This window comes from Xenopus laevis, chromosome 5S (genome assembly GCF_017654675.1).
Source record: "Xenopus laevis strain J_2021 chromosome 5S, Xenopus_laevis_v10.1, whole genome shotgun sequence".
NCBI classification, from domain to species: Eukaryota; Metazoa; Chordata; class Amphibia; order Anura; family Pipidae; genus Xenopus; species Xenopus laevis.
Genome location: NC_054380.1, coordinates 77,673,646 through 77,682,137, shown reverse-complemented (window position 1 = coordinate 77,682,137; position 8,492 = coordinate 77,673,646). Strand labels below are relative to the sequence as shown.

General features: G+C 43.5%; 1 protein-coding gene across 10 annotated transcripts in view; it reads left to right on the top strand.

Annotated features, from left to right (window-relative positions):
* The first annotated feature begins 760 nt into the window (after nucleotides 1–760).
* Nucleotides 761–8,492, top strand: part of myo6.S (myosin VI S homeolog) — a 146,310-nt gene continuing 138,578 nt past the window's right edge. For 9 of the 10 annotated variants that reach the window (XM_041564666.1, XM_018265488.2, XM_018265487.2 and 6 more), the window contains exon 1: nucleotides 865–1,001. The gene's annotated coding sequence lies outside the window, so the exon portion shown is untranslated. The other variant, XM_018265481.2, reaches the window with a different exon arrangement.

Genomic DNA, 8,492 nt, shown 5'->3' with positions numbered 1-8,492 from the left:
TCCAGGGAAAGGGGACATAGAGATGAGATGGAGTTAGTGTTGTTTAGCAGCACATGATCATTACATGTAAGGTTGCCACCTGGCTGGCCTGTAAAAATGTTGCTTGATGCCAATGTTATTTATAGGGAAAAACCATAAAAATAAAGGAAGGCTGGTAATTTTTTCCAGAAAAGGTGACAACCCTAATTACATGAGGGGGGCAATGAGTATGTGTTGTGCAAGTATAATGGTTTAATTAGCCTGTTAGTAATCCTCTTGTAGCCCAGTAATGCCCAATTCCTTATAACCGGAGCCCACTGCGAGTAAACCAATAGCCATGCCAGGGATCCTCATTTTCATATAGACAATTTTGTTCCAACATCAGGTGGCTGCCATATCTGCCCTACCCTATAGCCACATATGTACCTTCATTGCTGCAGAGCAATTCCAACCAAGCGGGGAACACTAGCATACACGTTTCCCCCTTGCACCAGGTTAGGCCCGGACTGGCTATCTATGGGTTCTGGCAAATGCCACAAGGGCTGCCATAAGATGCCATAGGAAATTACTATTTAGTGGGCTGGTGGGGAGCTGATTGGTCCTCTTCGTACTTGGAATGCCAGGGCCTATTTTGACTCCCATTCCGACCTGCAGCAGGTCACAGGTCACGTGGTAGAGGCAGCTGCCAGTCACAGCAAGACCCACCCCATGCCACCAGAGTAGCGCACACAGACATAAGCAACTGGTACTGGGTGAGGCCACTCCCCTCCCTGTCCCTGTCCAGGTGCTGAGATCTGGCCCCGCCTTCCCTTCCTGGTCACAATGTGGGATTGGCTCCGCCTGGTGACGTTAGCAGTGGCTGGGCTCCAGCACTGGGCGGTGAGTTAAGGGGAGTTTTAGCTGCCCGGCTGAGCAGGAGTTTGGGGTTAGAGCCAGAGCGAGTCCGGTGTTCGGAACCTTGTCGGCCGCGCATCATAACGCTGTTGGCCGGAGTGTGTTTGGGGCTGCAAGGGAAGCTCAAGGTGAGAGAATGGAGAGTCCCGGTGCAGTAGAGGCCGGGGATAAACAGTTCTGATCTTTGCACTGCGTCCTCTTACATCCCCTACCCCCCCCTTCGCAGGGATCTGCTCTTCCATAACTTTACCTTGTATCTAGGACGCAGCACTGGAGCTGTCAGTAATTTGGCCAGTTTTCTGTGCGCCGCCAGATCCCCCACCCCTCCCTCTCCTGATGGTCCCCTCTCTCTCTACTGATGTTTCCCCCTATCTCTCTCCTGATGGTCCCCCCTCTCTCTCTCCTGATGGTCCCCTTTCTCTCTCTCTCTCTCTCTCTCTCTCTCTCTCTCCTGATGGTTCCCCCCTATCTCTCTCTCTCACACTCTCTTCCTGGATGTTTCCTCTGCCTCTCAGGGATCAATATGGAACTTCCCTGATTCCCCGCTAGCAAAGCCTCCCCCAGAGATGTCACTGGCCTTTCACTAACTAGTTCTGAGGGAAGTCCTGTCTGAAATTGCTCTGTTCCATGCATTTGTCCCTCAGTATCAACTTCCACCCACAGCATCCTTTGCCCTATTACATTTAAGGGGATTATGGGAAGTGTAGTTTAGCGGCTGCTTTGCTGTACTGTGGGCATCCCTGCTCTGCTGCCTCCAGCTCCAGGTTAACTTTCATTACAGTTTGGTGGATGTGGCTACACTTCATAGAATATTAGTGTCTTTGGTAAAATGAATTTCTTGAGGATTTGCCCAGTGAATATGATTGCTGTGTATGTATATTGGTGCTGGTATAAATTATATACAAGGTCAGGCCCTGTTGGACCTTTCTTTCTTTGCTAGCAAGCTAAGCGCATGAGCTTTATATTTCTGTAGTAATGAAGTGGTGAGGGTTGAAAAGGGTAAATGTTGGCTTCCTGGCAGCCACACCTCTAAGTGCAGGTTATTCACCCATGGGTATGTTCTCCAAGACTTAGAGATTCCATATTTCCTGGCTAGATGAGCCCTTATTCCACGAGTAATACAGCTGCCACAAAAGTAATTAAACAATCCTTTTTTATTTTATGATCAATTACGTTTAGGTTTATTCTTGTACCAAGGAGCGCTATACAAGCTTTTATCTTCCTTATGAACTTTGATACAGGCGTATCCACTGTGGTCTAATAACTTTAACTCAGTTTTTTTGTCTGTTATAAGACTGACACATCTTCCCTTCCTTATATTACTGCACTAGTCTCTTAACTTTATCTTTACTATCCCTATCTATGCCAGATATTGCTTCTTGCTTTGTCCTTGCATAAAATATAGAGGACATCCTTAAGGAAATAGAAGCTTTCCTTATGAATTGCTTAATGTGGTAATGTAAGGAGAGGGAAATGCTAAATGTTTTCAGCTTCTGTATTATTTGCATCAAACCACTGGCCTGTATAGGATAGGTGTGCATATGAATGATACACATCTCTGCTAGACATTTCTATCTGTTGTAGTTTCAGCCGAGCCATAAAGGCTACAGATTAAGTTGATCATTTTAAGAGTACAAGGGTGACTGCGGATGTAATCCATTCTGCTACTAATTAACAAACTGGCTAAACTATTAAAAGTCACTCATTTAAAGTTTGCCAATTGGTTTGCCAATATTGGATCCTTTCAATGATTCATTTGCAAAATCTGTGTTTAGAATTACATTTATTGAACTGGAAAATGAATGACTAGGCAAGGATAAATATAGTTTCATTTTGGGTGTACACATGAATTAGAATTAGGTTTCTGATAAAGCTTAAGGGGAATTAAGCAATTGTAGAGTAGCCACCACTCGGAGTTCATATACTCATAAGAAGAGATAGTAGGCAAGTATCATGTTTGACAGCAGTTTCTTCTGCAACTAAACCTCCTGATAAGTGTCCCTGCCAAGCACATTATCCACACAGGAAACCTACCTTCTCAGGTGAAAAACACAGCTCAGCCTACATTGTGACAGACAGCACCTCATTGTACGTAGGTGCTAGTGATGTCGTAATTTCAACTTTTTTTAAAATAGAAATCCTGCATTGCCTTTGTCTGTACACACCTAACAATACACCAGAAATAAACCAGTCAGTGCACATATATTTTGTTCATTATGTTGGGAGGTTAGTGCCTGCAGGCCAGCCCTTCCGAAAGTTGCAGCATCTGCAGACTTTTGACAGCAGAGCAGGTTTTGTAACATCAAAGGAAGTGAGATTCCATACTTTTAACTTTCCTCTTCCAGGTATACATCATTGGCAGATCTTTTGTGAGTTTTTTTTTTTTAATATGCTGGTATTTACCACCATTAATTAGGGTATTAAGCTATTATATTAGATTAGTTTATTAGATATTTTGATCCAGTTTTGAAGTGACTCTGTTATAATTGTATGTTTTTGTGCATATTGGAATGGAACAGTACTTCTCTATTGATAGAAATAGTGCTGCACAAAAGAACATGTCTGGGTTATAAAAATACCCTTTTTAAATACAGTAATACAGTGTTCTACTGCAAACTACTTTATTGTAGTTTTTAATTATATGGTAATGTACAGTATACAAGCTTCCTAATAATATCTAATATAAGTAATTAAAAAAAAGAAATCTTCATAGTCTTCCTAATAATATTTGTCTGAAAAGATTGTATTAATGCATAGCGTTCTGGCACAGTATACAGTACTAGCCAAGTAAAGGTATCCAGTACGTGCATTTCTGTATAGCCAATAAACAGGTTGTACAACTGATCATTGTATGTATACAATGATGAATATGATCATTTGTTGGAAAGATTGGTCAACAGGACGACCATGCATTTAAAGATGTATGTCTGGAAACAGAACATTTATCTTTCTGTTCTGTTGTTATTGTGAGGTTGACTAAACACAGACATCAGGATTTAAGGCAAATCGATATGTTCAGACCTGCCTGTTTGCAAAACAAGATAAATTCATGGTACAGGTATGGGAACCATTATCAGGAAACCTGTTATCCAGAAAGCTCAGAATTACAGATAGTCCTTCTCCCATATGACTCCCTTATAATCAAATCCAATTTCCAAAGTGTGATTTCCAGCTTCCTCTGATTATCTGAAAACCAAGAGATCACACTGCATGTGATTTTATTAGATTCGTTAGGTATTTAAAGGGGTTGTTCACTTTCAAATACTTTTTTTCAGTTCAGTTGGTTTCAGACAGTTCACCAAATATAAATACTTTTTTCCAATTACTTTCTATTTTTTATTTGTGACCTTTTTTCTAATATTGAAGTGTAACTGACACTTTAACTGTTCGAAATTGATACATTAGTTAATACATTTGTTATCTTTATCCCTGCTGAGCAGAATCCCTGAGTTTCATTAAAGGCAGCTGTTAGAATTAGTATCAACTAATTGTATCAACTAAATGTAGTAAATTGTAAGAGTTCAGATACTCCTGGATCACTGAGCTGCCAGACTGAAACACTTCAGACTGGAACATTCAACTTTTAACTTAAATTTTGGGAAAAACTGTAAAAAAAAATAAGATATAAAGTAATTGAAAAAAGTCTTTATATCTGGCAAATAATCTGAAAACAACTGAACTAAAAAAAAAAAGTGTGTGGAAGGTGAACAACCATTTTAAGTATTATTGCATACAACTAAAGGAGCTATTTAGGTATTCTAAATACTACCTAAGGGAGGCTCTTATACATGGCTTGCTTGCCGTTGGTTAGCGTATGTGTTTCAGTGAGTGTGATATGTCATCACTGATGCTGAAGTACATTAGTCTTAAAGGGGTAGTTCACTTTCCACTTTTTTCAGTTTTGGTGTTTTCAGATAGTAACGTATATACTCGAGTATAAGCCGACCCGAGTATAAGCGGAGGTACCTAATTTTACCTAGGAAAACTGGGAACCTGTATTGACTCAAGTATAAGCCTATACTATACTTTTGCCTGCAGGGTCACATTTTCTTTGAGCAGAATAGTCCATGTGTGCCTTTCCCTACAACACAAATAGGCCCCACGCCAGGCCTATTGCCATGTAAATGGTAGGAGATCAGGGGAGCAGGTGGTGTGCGTGCGCATAGAGATGGTACAGCAGTGACACCAGCACAGGGGTAAATCCCCATTAGCAGCAGCCAGGGAGGGGGCAGATGAGAGGAGCAGCCACCTTATCCCTGTACTTGTGCCAGTGTTGTGCCTGTTGGCTGCTCCCAGATTTGCAGTATGGCCGGAGCAACACCACATGGGTCTGTTTGCAACTGACAAATCTCTCCCCACCCCGTGCCCTTAGTTCGCACTCTCCCCCTAGTTCGCACTTCCATCTACCCCTCCTGTGCTGCAGATGCTGGGGTGCACAATAGCCGGTTGATCCCCGCGTGAGTGTGTGTGGAACCAGCTGGCGGCTGGCCTTCCACCCTCCCCCCACCTCCTGCTTGTGCAACGCAAGGTGATCCTGGGGAGATCGGCAGCCCGTGCACTCGCTCACCTACCTGCACAGCCCCCGCTCCCGGAGATCACAAGCAGGAACTGAAGATACAATCTCGGAGTCTGAGCCACTTTATCTCCTGCTGCTGTGCAGGCGTGAGGGGACATTAGTGGAGGAAGAACCACAAAGCTTTTCCGGGTTCCTTCAATTGCGTTGATCCTGATTGGACGATTGGGCCTGCATGTAGCGCTCTGCCAGTGACGTCACACTCAGCTCGCCACCTATTTAAAAGTTTTTTTTTTAAATTTCTTTCTTGGGACTCGGCGGCCCTATAAAGGGTGCAGGGGCACCGCACCCTTTGCACCCCTGGTAGTTCCGCCACTGGGGGAGCTGCAGAAGGAGAGCAGCTTTTTTTTTTTTTTTAAGTACCGTAATGACTCGAGTATAAGTTTTTTTGAGTGCTGAAAAACTCAGCTTATACTCGAGTATATACTGTACACCAAAAAAATTTTTTAATATTTGTTCAATTGTAATTTGTTCAATTGTAACATCTGTCCCAAGGGTGATGGCACATAGGACATTTTGTCACCCGTGGTTTATCTGCCCTACTGTGGAAGACAGAAGATGACTAGTTTTCTTCCCATCAGCAGTAATCTATATCACCATACATTTCACTTCCTATTTCTAAGTATCTTGAAGTTTCTCTTGTGAGCCAACTTTGGGCTACTACATAAACATGACATAATCAGCAGCAGGTATGTCTGTCCACCAGCAGTTTAGATTACTGCCAGTGCGAAAGAAACTAGGGGCCAGTGTGCCATCACCCTAAGGGAACTAAAGGCCCCCATACACGGGCCATCCAACGGGCATCCCCAAACAATATCTGCCCGAAAGTCGGCCAGATGTCGATGCATTCCCGTGATCCGACCGCCCATATTGCTTCCATTCTGATCAGATAACATTCTGATCATATTGGGCCCTCAATGTGGGCATATCAGGGAGAGATCCGTTTGTTTGGCGACATCGCCAAACGAGCGGATCTCCCATTTTATGGCCACCTTTAGGCATTATGCTCAGCAGGGCCAAAGATAATAAATTTATCAGCTAATATACTAAATTACAGTTACAGGGTTGGTGCTCCAGGGAGGCATAAGAAGGTGAAAAATTTAACTTTATATAGGTATGGGACCTGTTATCCAGAATGCTCGGGACCTGGGGTTTTCTGTATAACGGATCTTTCCATAATTTGGATCTTCATGCCTCAAGTCTACTAGAAAATCATGTAAATATTAAATAAACCAAATAGGCTGGTTTTGCTTCCAGTAAGGATTAAATATATCTTAGTTTGGATCAAGTACAAGGTACTGTTTTATTACTACAGAGAAAAAGGAAATTATTTCTAAAAATTTGATTTATTTGATTAAAATGAAGTCTATGGGAGATGGCCTTTCCATAATTCAGAGCTTTCTGGATAATGGGTTTCCAGATAACGCATCATATACCTGTACCTAAATATCAGAAATGGGTTAAAAGAAAAAAAAGTCAAGCAATTGAAAGTTTTTAGCTCTGACTTTTGTTTGAATGGTCTTTTCCACTTCTGGGTTCAATCATTTATTTACTCATGTGTTCAAACATTCATTATTGCACCTCTCAATCATATGATTGTTTTGCATTTGTAGCCTCTTGTTGACAGTAACATATGGCCATAGGCAGCCACATTTCCTTTGTTTGCAGCATATAATGACTTCACAGTATTGGTATATATATATGTGTGTGTGCCTCTTGCGGTTGCCTTCCATATGTTCTTATGCCATCTCAAATAGCAACAGGGCCCAAACATAGAAAAGTAATGGTTTCTCTGTTTACCTTATTTAGCTAAAGAAGTAACAAAAAACATAGATATTTCACGACTAAATCAGTAGGCAAAAAGCATGTTTAACATAAACCCTATTTAGTTAACCCATTTTGAACAGGGGGGTATAGTGCCCCTTTAAGTATGTTCCCACACCTGTCATCACTTTATGCTGATCTTAGGGTTTTCTATGTACAGGTATAAGGGCTCTTACACATGAGCGTTTTTACCTGCGCTCCCCTGCGTTCCGTTTTTCGGCGTTCAGCCGCAGGGGAGCGCAGGAATAGACGCATTTCATTATTTCAAATGGGGCTGTACTCACACAGGTGCATGTAGGCGCCGAACGCAGGTTGAGACGCAACATGCTGCATTTTTCCTGCGTTCGGCGCCTACACGCGCCTGTGTGAGTACAGCCCCATTTGAAATAATGAAATGCGTCTATTCCTGCGCTCCCCTGCGGCTGAATGCCGAAAAACGGAACGCAGGTAAAAACGCTTATGTGTAAGAGCCCTTAGACCTGTTTTCCAGAATGCTCTGGACCTTGGGCTTTCCAGATAACAGATCTTTCTGTAATTTAGATCTTCATACCCTTAAAGGAGAAGAAAACCCCCTGGGCGCAAAACCCCTCCCCCTCCCCTGTTTTGCCCCCCTCCCTCCTCCCCCCTGGCCTACCTATCCCCCTGGGCAAATGCCCCTAACTTGTTTCTCACCCCTCTGCGCAGGTCCTGTCCACGGAGTTCACAGGCGCAATCTTCTCCCACACGGTCTTCTTCCTGCTTTGACCGGCGTCTTCTGGCGCATGCGCAGTAGTAACATTTACAGGTACGGATCTACTGTGCATGCGCCGAATGTCACGAAGTGAAATCGGAAAACTTTGTGACATTTGGCGCATGCGCAGTAGATCCGTACCTGTAAATGTTCCTACTGCGCATGCGCCAGAAGACGCCAGTCAAAGCAGGAAGAAGACCGCGTGGGAGAAGATGGCGCCTGTGAACTCCGTGGACTGGACCTGCGCAGAGGGGTGAGTAACAAGTTAGGGGCATTTGCGCAGGGGGACAGGTAGGCCAGGGGGAGGAGGGAGGGGGGGGCAACACAGGGGAGGGGTTTTTGGCCCAGGGGGTTTCCTTCTCCTTTAAATCTATTGAAAATCATGTAAACAGTGTCGGACTGGCCCACCGGGACACCGGGAAAAATCCCGGTGGGCCCCAGTCCTTGTAGGCCCCCACGAGTCCGACCACACTCTAATATCTATTTTTTGCC